This window comes from Capsicum annuum, chromosome 3 (genome assembly GCF_002878395.1).
Source record: "Capsicum annuum cultivar UCD-10X-F1 chromosome 3, UCD10Xv1.1, whole genome shotgun sequence".
NCBI lineage: Eukaryota > Viridiplantae > Streptophyta > Magnoliopsida > Solanales > Solanaceae > Capsicum > Capsicum annuum.
The window spans coordinates 76,471,473-76,492,748 of NC_061113.1; positions in this window are offsets into that span (position 1 = coordinate 76,471,473).

Genomic DNA, 21,276 nt, shown 5'->3' on the forward strand with positions numbered 1-21,276 from the left:
GGTGTAGGCTATGACTCTACCTTGATGCATGAGGACACAACCCAAACCTACTCTGGATGCATCACAATATTCTACAAATCCATCGAAATCATTGGGAAGTACTAAAACTGAAGCTGAGGGGAGTCGAGTCTTCAACTCCTAAAAACTCTTCTTGCAAGGTTCTGAACACTGAAACTTGACATTTTTGTGAGTAAATCTGGGCATAGGAGAAGCAATAGAAGAAAATCTCTTGACAAACCATCTGTAATAGCCAGCAAAACCCAAGAAACTCCTAATATCTGATGGAGAGACAGGGTGAGGCCAATTTCTTACTGCTTCGATTTTCTGAGGAAAACTTTAATGCCATTACCAAAAATAATGTGGCCAAGGAAATATACTGATCCTAGCCAAAATTTTCACTTACTGAACTTGGCAAACAACTGGTGATCCCTGAGAGTCTGAAGAACAATTATGAGATGGTCTGAATGATCACGCTTTGTGCAAGAATAGACCAGAATATCATCTATGAAAACTTTAACGAAGATGTCCAAGTACTACTTGAACACCCGGTTCATCAAGCCCATGAAAGCTACAGGGGCATTGGTAATACCAAAGGACATGACTAGAAATTCAAAGTGACCATACCGAGTACGAAAAGCTATCTTTTGGATGTTACATTCTCTAAATCTGAGCTGATGATAGCCTGATTTGAGGTCTATCTTGGAGAAATAACTGGCACCCTGAAGTTGGTCAAACAAATCGTCTATCCTAGGTGGCGGATACCTATTCTTAACCGTGACTTTGTTAAGCTGACAGTAATCAATACACATTCTGAGAGAACCGTCTTTCTTGTGCATGAATAAGACTGGCGCACCACATGGGGATATACTGGGCCTGATGAATCCTTTATCTAAGGGATCCTTCAACTGATCTTTCAATTCCTTAAGGTTTGCTGGTGCCATTCTGTATGGCAGAATAGAAATAGGCTGAGTATCTGATAGAAGGTCTATGCTAAAGTCTATTTCCATTTCAGGAAGAATGCCTGGAAGATCTTTGGGAATGACGTCTGAATATTCATTAACCACTGGGACTAATTTGAGACTGGGAGATTCGGAACTAGAATCCTGAACATGCACGAATGATACACACACCCCTTAGAAATCATTATCCTTGCCCGAAGGTAGGAAATAACCTAACCCCTAAAAAATAAAGTGCTACCCTTCCACTCTTGGACGGGCTCATTCGGGAACTAAAACTGAACTATCCTATTTCTGCAGTCGACTATGGCATAGCAGGAATGAATCCAATCCATATTGAGAATGACATCAAAATTACTCATCTATAACTCGACTAAATCTACAGACGTAGATTTCAAAAATATTATAATTAAATAGTTCTTGTATACCTACCAAGCTATGATGGTTTTACCCATAGGGGTAAAGACTGAAAAGGGCTCTGCTAAAATTTTAGGATTGATTCCAAAATCGCCTGCTATGTATGGAGTGACAAAACAAAGAATGCACCTATGTCTAGCAAAGCATAAACATAAACATGGAAAATCTATAATGTACCAGTAACAAAATTAGGAGAATTTTCCTGATCCTGTCGGGTCTGAAGAGCATAGAGTCTATGTAGGCGTTGCCCACTAGTGGGACTAGAAGTGGCACCCTTCTGGTTTGGGTGATTGGACTGAGCTGTGGAATGATTCTGATGACCTTAAGGGCCTGGCTGAGGACACTCACTAATCCCGTGGCTGAGGGCATTGTCCACTTGAATGGTGTACCTATATCTATATTTCAGGCTAGGGATTCGTGGTTAGTTCAAGATTTTGGAGACCATGTTAGGAGGAGTTGGGTACTCAGGTTGACCTTAGTACAATGTTTTATCCGTAGATTAATGGATAGTAAGAGTAGACTATTCAGGTTCTCGAGGATTGCTCCAAGCCTATGTTATGGATTTTTGGAGGGCAGTGAGAGCTGTATTTTCCATTTACAGATTTCACATAGAATTACTGTTATCAATTGAGTAAGTCCTTGTTGTCCATATGTTTATTTCAAATGTAACCTTGGTGGTTTAAATGGATAAATTGTGTTGGGTCTCTAAAAGTTGAATTGAATTGATGAATTCATTTAGACAATGGGTTCGAGTCCGAAAGTTCAATGATAATGGTTATGGCTTGTGATAGGCTGGCAAGTGGGGTTTGTGTGACGATACAAATGAGATACCTTTGATAAGTAATTGGACTAATGGTTGTGTGTATATGTAAAAAAAAATTCTAATTGGGCTTTAAATTGGGATGTATTGTTGGGACGTGAAAATAGAGGCCGAAGGACTAGCACTAGGAACCGCGCTAGCCAGTACGTGTATCTACATGACATAGAGGTTTGAGTCCCCAAAATTTATATATAAATGGGAGGTTTCAGTAACACATATTGTATACATTGGGGCTACATCGCATTAATTATGTCAGGAGGTTAGATTCCCCTATAATGGCATATATATATATGGCTATTATCCAGTTTGTGTGGCTATACACACAAGGGACCTTCCAGCTATGGGAGATTTGGACCCATATGAACCATGAGTTCCTTTTTATGACGGTTATACTACACAGTTTAGGTTAATGTTTTCAAGTTCATTCTAAGCCTTGTTCCCTATCCCAGCATGATATATTCCTATATATATATGTATATGCATACATATGATTACATATAATGATTTATCTTGGTTTCATTGATGGAATTATTTTATACCTCTATCTTACATTAGTGATATGTCACCTTGATTATGTCGGGTGGTTCGATTCCCTCGTAATGTCATATATGGATATGGATATTCTTTCGTTTGTGCAGCTACAAGTATAGGGGCCCTTTAAGCTAGGGGAAAGCTGGATCCATATAGCCCGTGGATGCCTTATTTTATGATGGTTATGCTACACTGCCCTGGTGAACATTTTAAAGTTCATTTTAAGCCTTGTTCCCTATCTCAGCACAGTGTATGTGTATATATATATATATGTATGAATAAATGTTATTACATATAATGATTCAACTTGGTTTCATTGATGGCATTATTTTATTCCTCCATCCCTGAGTTACATGCTGGAGCTCTAACTGCTAACCTTCTCTAGACGTTGTATCCCAATGCAATACAGGGATCATAACTTTTTATTCTTTTCTGGTACAGTGAAATGGTCATCTAGTAGTTTGTGAGGTCAACATTGAAGTGGTGATCTTCTATACATCGAAAGTCATTGATTTAATGGTTTTTTACTCTTTGTCATAGACTTGGTTTAGACATTGTATTTGGCTATTGTTGCGCATATCTCCCGACATGTTATTGACTCCGAATTTGTAGAGTCTTTATGGATAACTGTGGAGTTGGGTGTGATGGTTTACTACGTTGTTTGGTCAATTGACTTAGATGCTTTATGATTTATTACTGGACCTACTTTCTGCTATCTTGCTATATGCTCGGAATTTATCCGATACTCGTGGTCGATATGTTGGTTAGGTTAGGTGAAGAGGTGATCTCTGTTCCATATGGGACTTGAGATACCCATCACAGCTAGGCCCTGGTTCTGGTCTTAACACAACTATACACTATATCCCAAAATAGAACACAACATAGAAATATTCCTAAACACTTTATAGCCTACCCCTTCGCGCTACACACTTATAAAATGGACTCTGTGCGATATGAATTTTTTGACACCCAAAGACCCTAAATTGTGCTTTGATACCAATCTTTTAATGTCCCAAACTAGGGCCTAGTCACGACGGGTATCTTAAGTCCACAATGGGCAGGAGACCACCCCCTTATCTAGGCCCTAAGAGCATAATATTAATAATAAAGCAGAAATCAATCAAGATAAAAATGTCAAATGAATGTTGTAAGAGTCATAACAAATAATCAAACCCACACTTATCCACAGAAGCCTATATAATGGAATACCAACTGAGTTGGGATATTCCCCTGACTATGAAAAAAGTATCCCAAAAGAAATACAAAGTGAAAAAAGAAATCAACGATATAATAGGGCCTTCAAAAAGAATGGTGGCTGACCACTTCACAGTCATCCACATAAATATCGATTCACCTAATACTGCACAAGAAAAATAGAAAACCCTTCAGACCCCACATCTTATAAAGATGTAGCATCCAGGGACAGTCAGTAAGATAAGCATTGCATGTAACTAAGGGAAAGTGATAAAATAATTCCAATGGCATAAAATACTCAAAACCATATGCACAACAATTACAGATACAAATATAGGATGCTAGGATAGGGGAAAGGGTCATGAGTATGCAAGCTTTAACAATTAACCTAAACTATGTATCTCACTTCTTCTTAAAGGAACCCATAGGCTATATGGATTCAGCTCCCCCTGTTGAAAGGGCCAAGTGTGTGTTAGCCACATGAACCATGGAATCCAAAGGCAGGGCTAAAGATACAAAGGCTCTTGATATTTTAAAATATATGTGTGAACAAGGCACACGATCATATAGACCCGCACGCCAAAAAACATTGTTTCCAGTGTTAGTCCCCCCAGTATTACACCTTCACGGTGAGCTGCATAATCCTTTTTAAGCTCAATTTCAAATAATTTGCACATTAACCCATCCATTATCCCAGTAGTCTTGAAAAAACCAATTCACCACATGGTATTATCATACCAATTATGATTACAAGCTCATATAATCATGCCAAACCAATCCATGTATATGTTTGACTCCAAGTTCCATTTTAAACTCCAAACCATGGACACCAAGGCGGCCCTTTTAAATCTTTTTTAAGCAACGATCCATTAATGATATAAATATGTTGAATTATGTAATAATCCATGTTCAAAAACTAGATTTAATAAGTTGGTTGGGGTCACTACCATTATCAAGAAAAAAAGTCATCAATTTAGCGAGACCCATGTTCCCCATTACAATTCCCATAATAATACTCCCAATCAGTCCAAAACCGTAAAACTAAAGTATAAATCAATAATTTAAATCATGGGAAAAGACATTCAAGTGTTACCAATCAAAACCCCTTAATCCAATTTTAAACCCATCAATATAAAACATATAGATAATGACTAAATAAGTGCCACAATGTAAAATTAAAGTTTGGAAATGAGATACATGCTTGAAATACATAATACATTGAAGTCAATTAAAAGTATGGAGTCGAGAAAATGAATTCACTCTTAAACTTTTAAATACTCTTATGTTTTGAGTTTGAGATATAAATAAATGAATTAATCTTTTAAAGCTAAATAAAATGGGGTTATTTTATGTTTAACGGTTGTACAAGGGATAAAAAGACCAAAAACCCTTACCCCAATTGAAAAAAACAAAACTAAATGAAATTAACACAACAACATGGTACGCTGCTATGATGGAGGCTAGCCTTTGTACGACACCAATATCGTGGAGGCTAACCTCCATGCCATGCTAATATCGTGGACCCTCACTACCTCGGCATCCTAAAATGACTTTAACACACCCACATTTGTAGAGTTTTATAATAGAATTGGTGATAACCTCAAAACACCTTATGAAATTGGCTTTAAAACTTGGATATGTGCATATTGAAACCAAAATTTAAACTATTGCACTACATAAAAGGCTAATAGAATCCATAAAGGTTTTAAAAGGCCAAAACTGCCATGATATGTGTTTAAATTAGACCTTGTGGGTCGTGGATTCCCCTATATGAATGTATACGGGAACTTATGGGGTCATGGATTCCCCTATATAGATGGATAATTTAAATGGCATTATGATATTATCTTGAAAGCGTAATTGGTATGACGATTCCAACGATATATGACTTAGTAGATGATTCTTGGTATAATGAATGGGAATGTGTAAATTTTTTAATTTTTCTTAAAGTGGGTTGTGTAGTTGCTGACAAGATGGAGGTCCTGAGGGATCGATACTGGAAACCCACATAAGCTGATGTAGTGGTTAGTCTTGATGACCGTATGCTTGTGTCATACCTTATATATATATAATGGATTTGCCAAGAATCCTGGATTCCCCAACCTTCCATGATATATTTGGTTCGTGCGGCTAATATATATTGGGCCCTTCCGGTTGGGGAAGCCAAACTCATATAGCCTATGGTTTCCTTTATGATGGTTGAAGCTACATATTCCACGTTAATGTTTTAAATTTCATTCTAAACCTTGTTCCCTATCAAGAATTTCATATATATATATATATGTGTACACTTTGTGTCTATGATTTTACCATGTTTTTTGACTTGGGATTATTTTATCCTTTCTCTAAGTTATATGCTAGTGTTCACCCCTTTAACCATCCCTGGATAGTGTATCCTCATGCAATGCAAGGTCCGAAGTTACTTTTATTTTCTTGCGCAATGGTAGATGACTTTTGGATGGTCCGAAAATCGGCTTTGAAGTAGTGAGCTTCCATTCTTTGGAAGTCCCTCATTTTATGTTCTTGCCTTTAGATATGTCTTAGACTATTCCTACAGGTTCTTTTGTGATATGACCAGGGGCATGTCCCAACTTAGGTTGACGTATGGTTTGTTAGAGGCTTTTATGGACAAAGTATGGCTAGATTATGTTATGAATTCTTATATCCCTTATGTTATTTGTTTATCTATCTTGTTAATGTTCGAAACTCTTCGATTGCTAGTTATATTATGTTCTAGTTGGCTAGGCTAATTGGGATGGTCTTCGTTCCATGGCAGAATTGAGGTACCTATCATGACTAAGCCCTAGTTCAGGTCGTGACAATTATTCCCTAAATTGTTATTACATCTAGTCATTAAATTAATCACCACTAAATATAATTCAAGAACTCAAAAAGATACACTCAAAAATTTTACTCAAAATCCATAAGTTATTTATATATAATTTACCATGAGGGTATACAAAAGTAGGGGAAACACTTAAGATATCAATTTTTATTATTCTAACCCATCAATTTTATCTAGAACCCATGGATATAATCGTTATTTTATCTAAGGAGTACCTCGAAACCATTAGTGATTCGCAAAAAAACAAGCAATAAGCATATATCACATAAACACCTCATAAAAGAGTAAAGGTACATCTTCACTAACCTGAAAGAAGACTCGTAAAGACACATCAAAACACAAAAAATCAAATGGAAGTTCTACCACCTCAAATCATCACCGAATGCATCAAATCTAATGGAATATGATATCTACTTATAAATACAACACCAATGATACCCAAATTTACATACTTTTTCCAAGGTCCAAAATTGTATTAAAAACCAACCCATAAATAAAAAGCTAAAACTAAACTTTTATTAAAGAATCACCATACCCATAGTTTAAGAGTTCTAAATCTAAATTCCATTGAAAATTATTGGAGATCTTGTTTGAAATTATCAAAATACTCATTCTTCATTTACTGGGTGAACCCAAAAATTGGCTTAAAACAAAGAAATTTTGATAACTATTTATCAAATTCAGCTTGAAAGTGATCCAAGGACCTAAAAACAAAAAATTCTATGAAAACCCATTCCAAGTCGATCTTCAAATAAAGAACATTTGATCTCATAACTGTGGATATTAAATCTCAAATGTATATATAAAAATCATAAAAATATGGTGGATAATCTTTGAAAGAACAAACTAAAGGTAGAATCACATACCCAATGATCATAAAGAAAAAAGCATTGAGAATTGCCTCAAATAGAATTCCTAGCTCCTAAATGGTGAAAAAAATGTTGCAGACAAAAATAGGTCTTATATTCTCACGACCCAATTTCTCAAGTCATGATGGCATCTACTATGACCTACCAGTAGGTAAGATAACTCATAGTCTGAAACTAGTAGTAATAGACTACCAAGAGAAATGGAATTTGAAAGACTAACACAAGAAACCGCGCTAGTCGGTGCGGGTGTCTATATGACCAGGAGGTTCGAGTCCCCCTAATAGATATATAAAGGGGAGGTTTGATTCCCCCATATCATATACATTGGTGCTGCATCAACTTTATTATTTTAGTGGGTTCAATTACCCCATAATGGCATATACAAATATGGATACTCCCTTATTTATGCAGCTATATGAACTGGGGGCCTTCTATCTAAGGGAGAGCTGGACCTATATAGCCCATGGGTTGCTTGTTCTATGAATGTTATGATACACAACACACGTTAATGTTTTGAAGTTCATGTTAAGCCTTTTTCCCTATCCCATCATGATATATATATATATGTATATATATGTACGTATGCATACATGTGATTACATATAATGATATGAATTGGTTTCATTGATGGAGTTATTTTGTTCTGCTATATCTATGATATATCTTGGTACTCCAATCAATAACCGTGTTCGGAAACTATATCCTAAAGCGATACAAAGACAGGAGCTTCTTATTCGTTTTCGATGTAGGGACTAGGTGATCCAGCGGTTTGTGAGATCGACATTGCAGTAGTGAGCTTCAGTACTTTGGAAGGCATTCATTTCATTGTCTTTTATTATTTATCTGAGACTTGGTTTAGAAATTGTTTTTGTCTATTATTGGGGGCATGTCTTGACATGTTATTGACTCCAATTTTGTAGAGGCTTTATATATTACTATGGACTTAGGTGTGATGGTTTAGTATGTTATTTGGTAGGTTGACTTAGATACTTTATGATTTATTATTGGACATACTTTCCTCTATCTTCCTTTATGTTTAGAATTTATTCGACACTTGTGGTTGATATGTTGGTTAGGTTAGGTAAAACGGGTGATCTTCAGTCCATGTAGGACTTGACATAATCATCATGGCCTGGCTATGATTCGGGTTATGACATAACTAGACTACATAGCCCAAAATTAAACACAAAATGAGAAATAATCCTAAATGGCTTATAGCCTCCCCCTTCATGCTATATGCCCATAAAAGGGACTCTACTTGACATAAATTTTTGAACACCTAAAAAGCCTACACTGTGATTTTATACCAAGCTTGTCATGACCCAAACTGGGGCTTAGCCGTGACGGGTATCTCAAGCCTACCATGGACAGCAGACCACCTCCTTATCCTAACCCCAAGAGCATAATATTAATATTAAAGTGGAAGCCAATCAAGATAGCAATAAAAGATAATAAGGTCAAATAAAAGTTCAAAGAGTCATAACCAATAATCTAAACCATATTTGTCCACAGAAACCTATAAAACAGGAATACCAACTGAGTTGTGATATGCCCCCAACTATGACCAAAGTATCCAAAAAGAAAAACTAAGTGAATAAGGAAACCAGCAAAATAACATGAACTTCTAAAAGAATAGTGGCTCAATACTTCACATTAGATCCAAATAATATCGAGTCACCTAATACTTCACAAGAGAAATACAAAAACCTTTCTGACCTTACATCTTTTAAAGATGTAGTGTCTAGGATAAAAACTTACATGTAACTCAGGGAAAGTGATAGAATAATGCCAATGGCATAAACCAGTTAAAACAACATAGAAAATAAATATATATACATATATTGGATGATAGGATAAGGACAAGCGTCATGAATATGCGAGTTTAAACAATTAACCTAAACTATGTTTCTTGCTTCATCTTAAAGTCACCCAGTAACTATATGTGTTCATCTCCCTCTGTTGAAAGGGCCCAGTGCATGTTAGCCACACGAATCCAGGAATTCGAAGGAAGGACAAAAGATTTAAAGGCTCTAGCTATTTAAAAATATATGTGTGATACAAGAACATGATCATATAGACCCCCACGCCAGCATACATTATTTCCAGTGATAGTCCACTGGGACTACACATTCACTGTGAGCTACTCAATTCTCTTTAAGCTTAATTTGAAATAATTTGCGCATAAACCTATCCATTAACCCAAGATTCTTGTATTAAGGCATTTACCACATGGTATTGTCATACTAATTATGCTTACAAGCTCATATAATCATGCCAAACCAGTCCATGTATATGTTTTACTCCCATGTTCCATTTTAGAATCCAAATACCTAGGTCCTTTTAAATCTATTTTAACCAATTATTTGTTAATGGAACTCAATCGATTTAAAAATAAGTTTAATTATGCAATTATCCATGTTCAAAAACTAAATTTAATAAGTGGGTTGGGGTTACTACCATTACCAAGCTAAGAATTCATCAATTTGTGGAAAACCTATTTTCCCTATTCCAATTCCCATAATAATGCACCCCAATCGGTATAAAACCATAAAATTAATGCATAATTCATTAATTTAAATCATGGGATAAGTAGTTTAAGTGATACAGATCAAAACCCCACAATCCAATTTCAAACCCATCAATCTAAACCAAATGGATAACCATTAAATAAGTGCCACAGTGTAAAATTAAAGTTTAAGAATGAGATACATGCCTAAAATACACAATAAATTGAACTCAATTCAAAGTTTGGAGTCTAGAAGATAAATTCACTATAAAACCATTGAATATTCTTAGGTTTTGAGTTTAAGAGAGAAAGAGATTATTGATCATTTAAAACTGAAGAAATTGGGATTATTTTATGTTTTAAGGTTGTAAAAGGGGTAAAAAGACAAAAATCCACTTACCTTAATGGAAAAAAACAAAACTAAAAAAAATAAAAACAACAATGTGGCACGCTATTATTACGGAGGTTTGCCTCCGTACCACGGCAATATCATGGAGGCTAAGCTCCATGCCATGATAATATCGTGAACCCTCACTACCTCAGGGTTCAAAAATGACCCTGAACCCCTTTCAAAAATTCCAATATTTTCCAAATCACCCTTTTAACACACCTAAACATAATTCGAGTCAAAAATTGAATTTACAAATTTTAGAGGGTCTAAAATAAAATCTTTTAAATTTAAGGGGTCTTATAGGGCTCGATATAGGTATTGTGTGTTTGGGATAGCCTTTTACTGTATTATGTTATTATTATGGTTAGTTCATTATACGTTGATACTATACTTCTGCTGAGATTTAAGGTATAATTCTAATTCATCTCTTTATGGTTGCTTTATTATGGATAATTATCTCATGTTTAGATGTATGGATTGTAGACTATGCTTATGTTAGAACTAGTTTGGAAACAACAAAACAAAGATAGAATAACATACCTAATGATCATACAAGAAAAACACATTAAGAATATACTCAAATAGAGTTCCTATCTCCTAAATGGTGAAAATAATATTTCAGACCAAAATAGGGCTTATATTGTCACGACCTAATTTTTCAGGTCATGGTGGCATCTACTATGACCCTAGTAGGTAATACAACCCATAGCCTGAACCTATTAGTAATGAACTACCAAGAGAAATGAAGGAAGGATGCAAAATAAATATAGTAAAAAGGCTAAATACACAAATAGTCCCAAAACCAGGTAGAGTCAGTACAAGAGCTTCTAATACAAGTAGATTACAATATGCATTACTATATGAATAACATAATCATATAGAATAGTCTAGTACAAAGGAGTTAGATAATAAATAATCCAAATGACAGGAGCGCTCCCTAAGTCTCTGAATCATAACTGCACTGCACGACGCACAAAATAAAAGTGTAGTATGAGCAATAAATACATGGTACTTAGAAGGCAACTACTGACTTATCTTCAAAGATAATGCAAACATGCATAACAAGAAAACAATAATATAAACTAAGGAACTAACATAGTAGATCGAAGGAGACCATAACGATAAACTATTTTATTCTAGCCATACTTTTGGACTAATTACTATACCATATATCACTGGCAATTATACTAACACGACCTGAACAAGGTGCTTGTCGTAATGGGAAATCCCAAGCCCACCCAGGATCGAAAACGAACCCTATTACGAAACCTGAGCACCAAACTCATACCTTGAGTCTATTGATGTCCAAACATATAACAAGATAGCGTATTCACCAATGTGGTGACTCTAGGATAAGTCTATATCCAAGACCAACCTAAAATGTCCAACCACCACTAGCCAACCCAAACCAATACAGAAACCATCAGCCAAAATCATGATAATAAGCCAATATATGAATATATATATATATATAATATAAACCATCCATGCCATAACCAAGTCAACAATTGTCCATACAAAATCTTTAGACAAAACCAAAGAGTACCTAGTGGGGACATGCCCCCAACCATAGCTAAAAATAAAAGTCTATGACAGACGAAAAATACATCATGTCCCCCATAACATGAAATAGATGCGTTTCAAACAATGGAAGTACAACATTTTAATCGAACATTGACTGTCCCTGAATCCAATCACTTAGAAAGATAAGTAGAATTACTGGTTCTTGCATAATGTGGGTATACAGGCACCAGTAGATGGGTTAGTGGGTAAACACTAGCATGCGCTTAGCATAATCATAACATAATGCCATTTATAAAACAAATTAAAGCCATCCATTATGCATACAACCATACATATATATATATATAACCATGTCGGGAAAGGGATCCAAGTTTAGCATCCCTTTAAAGTCTTTACTTGGGATGTGTAGCTTTGTCTTCTTAAACCACCTACGGGCTATATGGGTTTAGCCCACCTGGTTAAAATTCCCTAGTGTGTTTAGCCGCATGACTAGGGAAGTATCCCTTGAGATGACTAGTACATCCCCAATATATAGTGTGACATCAAGAAAATGGTCACCAAGACCAACCTCATATCATCAAATATGATTTTCCAATTTTGGTCTCCCCAGGACCTCTACCTTCAACAACTTAGCTACACCTCCCGCCATTATTACCCAATTAAAACCAATTTCTAAATAACCAAACCATTATCCATATACCATTTATTTACAAAGGCCATTATTATTGGTATCATCATACCAATCCTTACTTACAAGTATTATCCATAGCCAACCATAGCTAGGTTTAAGTGGACTTTCAAGTGCCTTTCTATTTTCCATATTAAACCACTTGGGAGACTTCCATGTTCCCCTCAATCATAACCATTTAGTATTTTACCTCTCCAAATTATTTCAATCAATTTCATCAATTCATTAACAAGAGGGATTTTGATGTTTTCCGCAAGATTTTTAAAATAACCAACCATGACCACCAAAACCTTTACCCATTAGACCATTATAAACCATTTTAGACCATTCCAATCATTTAGATCATTAGTATCATTTAAATCATTTAAACCATGAAAAAATATCCAAAATAGGGTTGTGTAGTTGCTGGGTAGATGAAGGTCCTAAGGGATCAATTTTGGAAATCCATATTTATAGATATGGGGGTTGGTCATGATTACTGTCTACTTATGTCATACCTTATATATATATGAATCAAGGATTGTCAAAGATTCATAGATTCCGCAATCATCCTTTATATCTTTGGTTCGTACGGCTAACATGCACTAGGCCTTTTCAGTAGAGGGAGTCAGGGTCATATAACCTGTGGGTGCCTTTATAATTGTTGAAGCTACACATTCTAGGTTAGTGTTTTAAATTTAGTTCTAAACCTTGTTCCTTATCACAAAATTTCATCTATTATGTATATTTATATATATGTTTTTGTACACTTTGTGCATGTTATTTCACAGTGGTTTTTTACTTGGTATTATTTTATCCCTTCCCTAAGTTACATGCTAGCGCACACCCCTTTAACTATCACCATAAAATGTATCCCCATGTGATGCAAGGTCCGAAGACACTTTTGTTTTATTGCACAGTGGTAGATTATTTTTGGTTTAACCAAGAGTCTGCTTGGAACTGGTGAGCTTCCATTATCTGGAATGCCCTCATATTATGGTCTTGTTTTTACATATGTCTTAAACAATTCCTATGGGTTATTTTGGGATATGTTCTGGGACATGTCCCAACTTAGGTTGATGTTTGGTTTGTTAGAGGCTTTTATGGACTAAGTGTGGGTGGATTGTATTATGGATTCTTATATCCTACACGTTATTGGTTTATCTATTTTGTTCTGTATTTAGAACTCTTCTGTTACTAGTTGTATTATGTTCTAGTTAGCTATTGGGAGTGATCTTCGGTCATTGGAAAACTTGAGATACCTATAATGACTAGGCCCTGGTTTGGGTTATTACAATTATTCCCTTAATGGTTATTATACCGAGTCATTAACTCAATCTCCATCAAACATGATTCAAGCATTCAAAAAGATACAGACTATCATTTTACTCAATATTTATATGTTATTAATATATAATTTACCATGAGGGTATACAAATGTAGGGGGAAACACTTAAGATATCTATTGTTATTATTCTAACCCATTAATTTTATCTGGAACAAATGCATATGCTTACCATTTTATCTAAGCAGTACCCCGAACCCTTAGTTATTCACATAAAATGAGTAATAAGCATATATCACATAAGTACCTCATAAAAAAGTCAAGGTACATCTTCACTTGCCTTAAAGAAGACTCATAAAGAAACATCAAAACCTAAAAAATTAAATGGTAGCTCTAGCAACTCAAATCATCCCTAAATGTATCAAATCTAATCAAAGATGATAGCTACAAATAAATACAACACCAATGATACCCAAATTAACATACTTCTTCCTAGGTCTAAAATCTCCTTAAAAACTAACCTCATAAATAAAAGGGTAAAACTAAACTTGTATTAAAGAATGACCATACCCACTGTTTAATGGTTCTACATCTAAGTTCAATTGATATTCAGGTAGAGATCTAGTTTTAAATCATTAAAATACTCATTCTTCATTTATTGGGTGAATCCAAAAATTTCTATTATAAACCTAGTTTAAAATAAAGAATTTTATAACTATTTATCTAATTAAGTTAGCTAGTGATACAAGGACCTTAAATCCCAAAATTCAATGAAAACCTATTTCAAGTTGATCTTCAAATCAAGAACATTTGATCTAATAATTTTGGATATTAAATATCAATTTTATATATAAAAAATCTCAAAAAATATTGTGGATAATCTTGGAAAGAACAAACTAAAGGTAGAATCACAAACCCAATGATCATAAAAGAAAAATGCATTTAGAATTGCCTCAAATAGAGTTTCTAGCTACTAAATGGTGAAAATAATATTTTGGACCAAAATAGGGCTTATACTATCATGACCCAATTTCTGAAGTCATGATTGCATCAACTATGACCCACCAGTAGTTAAGCCAACCCATATTCAGAAACTAGTCGTAACAGACTACCAAGAGAAATAGAGTTCAGAGGACTAACATAAGAAATCATACTAGCCAGTGTTGGTATCTATATGATTGGAAGGTTCGAGTCCCCTGAATGGATATATAAATTAGAGATTTGAGTCCCCCATATTGTATACATTTGTACTATGTCACCTTGATTATGTCGGAATGTTTGATTCCCCCATAATGGCATATACGAATATGGATATTCTTTTATTTGTGCGGAAACATACATTGGGGTCCTTCCATCTAGGGGTGATCTAGACCCATATAGCCCTTGGATACCTTACTTTATGGCGATTATGCTATATACCCCAGGTTAATGTTTTTAAGTTCATACTAAGACTTTTTCACTATCCCAGTATGACATATATATGTGTGTGTGTACGTGTTTGTGTATGCATTCATGTGATTTCATATAATGATGAGGCTTGGTTTCATTTATGGAATTGTTTTGTTCTACTATTTCTATATTACATGCTGGAGATCTAATCAATAATCATCTTCAAACACTATAACCCAAAGTAATACAAGGACCAGAGCTTCTTATACTTTTCCTGCGCAGTGACCAGCTGGTCTAGCACTTTGTGAGATCGACATTAAAGTGGTGAGATTCCATACTTTGGAAGGCATTCATTTCATAGTCTTTTAATCTTTGTCATAGACTTTGTTTGGACACTATTTTTTACTATTGTTGGGAGCATGTCCCAACATATTATTGACTCCAGTTTTGTAGAGGCTTTATGGATAACTATGAGCTTAGGTGTGACGGTTTAGTATGTTGTTACATAGATTGACATAGATACTTTATGATTTATTATTGGACTTACTTTGTGCTATCTTCTAATATATTTAGAATTTATCCGACACTTATGGTTGATATGATTGTTAGGTTAACTGAAGGGGATGATCTTCGATCTATGTGGGACTTGAGATACCATAACAGCCTAGCCCTGATTCTAGTCGTGACACAACTAGAGTCTATAGTGCTAAATTGAACACAAAAAGGGAAATATTCCTAAATACCCTAGTCCTCGTACTTTGCACTACTCATCTATTATGATACGTCATATTAGTCTTAGCTCACTTCAGGTGATAATACATGCATAAGAGTCTTAGCATATAAAAATCTAGCTAAATGTTGGGGACTTAGTTTTATTTTGGGACTCTTAACTTTTATGATCTATTAAAGTGTCTTTCCCAGTACCGATACGGTGGTTTCTAAGTTAATTCATGTCCCAGGGTGTCAGTAGCATGTCTAGAGAAAGTTTTCAATTTTCGGATGAAAATCAAAGCATGTTTGGATTTCATTTCCAGAAACTCACTGCTATCACACTGTGTCATGATGGGTATAGAGATGAGGAGTTCATTGAGTCATTGTAGTAGCCAAATCAATGTTTCTATCGTGAATTTAAATCCTACAGGGGCAGTATGGTCTTTTCCTATTGCCCTAATCCATGAAAACACAGGATTTATCACCAGTTAAGTCATTACATGCCAAATTTCCTCAATTTCCACTCTAAAATAAACCTTAGCCACCACTCACATTCATCCAGTTCAATTATTATTCCTTCAAGAAAACTTAAGAATTCAAGCTTCACCACCCAAGAACATTTAGGAAAGTTAAATGTTCATCCATAAGCCCTTTATCACCCATGGGGTCAAAGAACCTATTTTCCCATTTTAAATCATGAATTCACATGTTTACACAAATTATCTTCATGAAATTTTATGAATTTCGAATATACATAAGGTATACAAGAGATTTTCTATTGAACTAACCTTACACATTTGAATGATGGAATTTTTCATGTTAAATCATTAATTCAAGGTCTTAGTATTGAAGTTATCCAACCATCACATGTTTTATCTATTCCATGCTTTAATTTATGACCCTTAAGTGTTTGATAAAATACCTAAGTTATGATTTTGGAGTAATGCTTACTTATTATGGTTTCAAATGCTCTCATGTGTTCTTATTGTTATTGCTATTGAGTCCTGGGGTTTATGCATACCTGAAAACTTAGTTTTTTACATAGTGTTAGTATTTTTAGAATGGTTTTAGATAAACCATAAGTTTTATCAGTACAGTTAGTTATCGGGTCCAATTAAACTTAGATCAATCCAGAATCTAATGTTTTTTAGTTAAGAGTAAACCTTAGAACCAAGTTAATAGAGGGATGACATTTCCCCTGTTAGTAGGCATGAGGCACTTATCTCCCCCATCAGTAGGCAAAAGATGTTAGTAGCAGTGCTTGTGTTTAAGAACTACGTTGCCAGCGTAGGATATAAGGGGTCCCTTATCAGTTAAGCATAGAACCCTAGTCCTTCGAGAAATCTTATTAGTTGATCTACACAACCATTATTAGTACCCACGGCACAACACTGACGCCTTTCTAACTAGGGTTATAGATTGGACCCTTATAATGTATTAGTTCATGCCGGTTATAGCTAGCTCCTAAATTCTCAGTTTAGTATTCACTACAGAGTACTGTTTTAGGTTTCCTTGACGATAGCATAAAGTTATCAGTTATTCAATATAAATATTTAAGTACTTTAGTTTACAGACTATTTTAGTATCATGTTATATGCTTTGTCATGTATTCTCAGATTTTAGAGCTTTCACATATACTATGTATCGGTTATTTCATGCTATTCATTCAGTAAGTTATTATTCATGTAAATAAGCCTATGCATATTATCCTAACCATATTTAGCATACCAGTATATTCAAATTACTAACCACATACTCGTTTCTTGCACTATGATGTCTCATATCATAGATTTAGACGCTTGGGTTCCCGACCGTACTTAGATATTCCAGCACATCAGTTTTAGTAGTAGTGGTGAGTCCTCATATTCCAAGGGCCGATTATGTTTATTTTAGTATTTCAGTTTAGTAGTCAGCTGGAGTTATTTGGGGACTTGTACCATCAACTTCACAATCAGTCAGTTAGAGGCTTTTAGAAATTTTAATACAGTTAGTCAATTTTTCAGTTGTTATTGACAGCCTTTATAGTATTGTTTTTAGACAGTCAGTTTCAAGCTTACTATTTTTGAGCTTTTTTTAGTAATTTAAACCTTATGGTGTATCTACCTTTTTTCTGCACATGTATCTTTATTATCAGTATTTTTTAATTTTTATAGAAGGTACCAGCTCATGGGTTAGCTTGGGGTCACTTATGATTGTACGCACTGTGTGGCATCCAGGGTGTACTCTTGGGGCATTAAAATCTTTGTATTAGAGCCTAAGGTTTTTAAGTGTCCTAGGGAGTCTGACAGTCGTGTTGAGTAGAGTCTGGTGCATGGGTGTGATGCGTGCCATGCTTATGGACAAGAGGCTCCCTGATCTTTTAGGAAAAGTTTCCCTTCTTTCTATATTCTGGTTGGGTGAATGAGAATGAGCTTAATTCAAACTCTCTTTCTAATTCAATCTTCTTTCTATTTACAAACCATTCCTCCAAAAAAGAATAATAGTAGAAGAAATGGGAATTATCTCGTACCTCCGCCCATTCAGGAAGATCCCCTTAACTATTATGTCTCTCATGCTAAATTCAGAGATGTATTCCCTATATTAGCCTTCACAGTAGCAGCTCAGAATAATCAACAAGCTGTTGTCCCAGCTGTTCTAGTTGCTAATACTACCAAGCTAGGATTCGGGACTTCACTCGAATGAATCCTCCTTTATTTTAAGGATCCAAATATGATGAGGATTCGTATTAGTTTTTTTGACATGGTTAGTAGGTAATTGACATTATGGGTGTGATTTCAATAGAGAGTGTAGAGTAGAGCGCTTACTAGTTGTAGGATATTGCTCAAACCTAGTATAAGTTGTAGAAGGGAGATAGAGGCATTAGTACAGGGCTTGTTGAATAGGAGGAGTTTGCTATAACTTTTTAGATAGGTTCTTTCCCTTATAGTTGAGGGAGGATAAAGTTTAGTATTTTATTAAATTGAAATAGGGGAACATGATTGTCAAAGAGTATTCTTATAAGTTTACTCAACTAGCTAGGTATGCTCTAAATATGGTGTCTGATAACAGTTTTAGGATGAGTAAGTTTGTCTCTAGTATGTCTAATAGTGTGGACAAGGAATATAGGACCGTGATGTTGATTAAGGAAACAGACTTATCGAGGTTGATGGTCCATGCTTAACAGATTAAGGAGCAAAATTTTAAGTTAAGAGATAGAGAGAACAAGAGGGCTAGAATAGGTAGCTTCAGTTTTTCTCAACCGAGGTTGAAGGGTTGTAACCATCTTCAATTCCATTAGAAATCTTTAACCCCAACTCATTCTTTAGCCAGTGCTCTAGTTCCAAGGTTCAGAAGAAATGGTAATCAGGATAGGGTACCAGTCTCTAAGACTAGGGTATCGTGAATAGTGGTTGGACTAATCCCCTTAAGTAGAAGTATTATAGGAATTATCAGGGTCTATGCAGGTCTTGAAGCGATATATGCTTTGTATGTTGCAAGCCAGGCCACAGGTTAAGAGAATTTCTGACAGGTATGTGGAAGGGTAGGAAAGATCGCTAGCAGGGTCAGACTAATTCTTTAGCAACACCATTAGGCCACCCAATTCAGTAGGGTGCTACTTCTAGTGCCACCAGTGGTCAACACCAAAATAGGTTGTATGCACTCCAATCACATCATGATTAGGAAAGCTCTCTTGAGGTTGCTACAGGTATGTTGTAGATCTTTAATTTATATGTTTATGCTTTGTTAAATCCCGAAGATTCTTTTTCTTTTGTAACCCCCTATATAGTTGTGAATTTTGGTGTCAGTCCTAAGAATTTAGAAGAACCCTTCTCAATGTCCACTCTAGTAAGTTTCTCTATTGTAGCCAGGCAGGTACACAGGAATTGTCCGGTCATGATATCCTAGAAAGTCACTTTAGTTGACCTTTTAGAGTTAGAGATGACAGATTTTAATGTCATTATTAGCATAGATTGTCTCCACTCATGCTATGCTTTAGTCGGCTGTGGAAATAAAATCATTCATTTTAATTTTCTGAATGAACTAGTCTTTTAATAGAGGGGTAGTACTTCAACACTTAGGGGTCAACTTGTTACATACCTTTAAGCGAGAAAAATGATATCTAAGGAATGTGTCTACCAACTTTTTAGGGTCAAAGTATCTAGTTTAGAGACTCCCAGTCTTGATCAGTTTTAGTAGTAAGGGAATTCCTAGATGTGTTCTTTAGAGATCTTCCTGGAGTTCCTCCCAAAAGGGAAATTGACTTTGAATAGACCTCCTTCCAGATACCCAGCCTATCTCTATTACTCCCAATAGAATCGATCCAGCTGAACTTAGGGAGTTAAAAGAATAGTTGAAAGATCTCTTAGATAAGGTGTTCATCAGGCCCAGTGTTTCCACATGGGGCATTCCAGTCCTTTTTGAGCAAAAGAAAGATAGTTCTCTCCGAATATGCATTGATTACCGTCAGTTGAAAAAATTCATAGTCGAAAATATGTAACCACTTCCTAGAACTGCTGATTTGTTCAACCAACTTAAGGATGCCAGTTATTTCTCTAAGATAGACCTCAGATCTGGCTATTATTAACTCAAAGTCAGATAATGTGACATTCCAAAAATATCTTTCAGAACTCAGTAAGGTGACTTTGAATTTCTAGTCATGTATTTTGGTCTAACTAATGCCTAGCAGCCTTCATGGACTTGATGAACTGAGTGTTCAAGTAATACTTAGACATATTTTTCATAGTCTTTATAGATGATATTCTTTTCTATTCCTATAATAAATGATCAAGCATACCACCTCAAATAATATTATACTCTTAGAGCCCATCATTTATTTGCCAAATGCAATAAGTCCAAATTTTTGCTAAGATCGGTATTTTTTCTTGGCCATACTTTTTCCGATAATGGCATTTGAGTTGCTCTCAAAAGATTGAAGTAGTGAGAAACTAGCTCTGACTTATTTCTTCGTCAGATGTCAAGAGTTTTTTGGGTTTGGCTAGCTATTAGTGATGGTTTGTTGAAGGTTTTTCATCTATTGCATCCCCTATGTCTAGATTGACTTAGAAGATATTCAAGTTTCAATGGTTAGATTATACTGGGAAGAGTTTTCAGGAGTTAAAGACTCGACTCACGTCAACCCTAATTTTGATATTTCCCAATTGTTCAGATCGGTTTTTTGTTTACTGTTATGT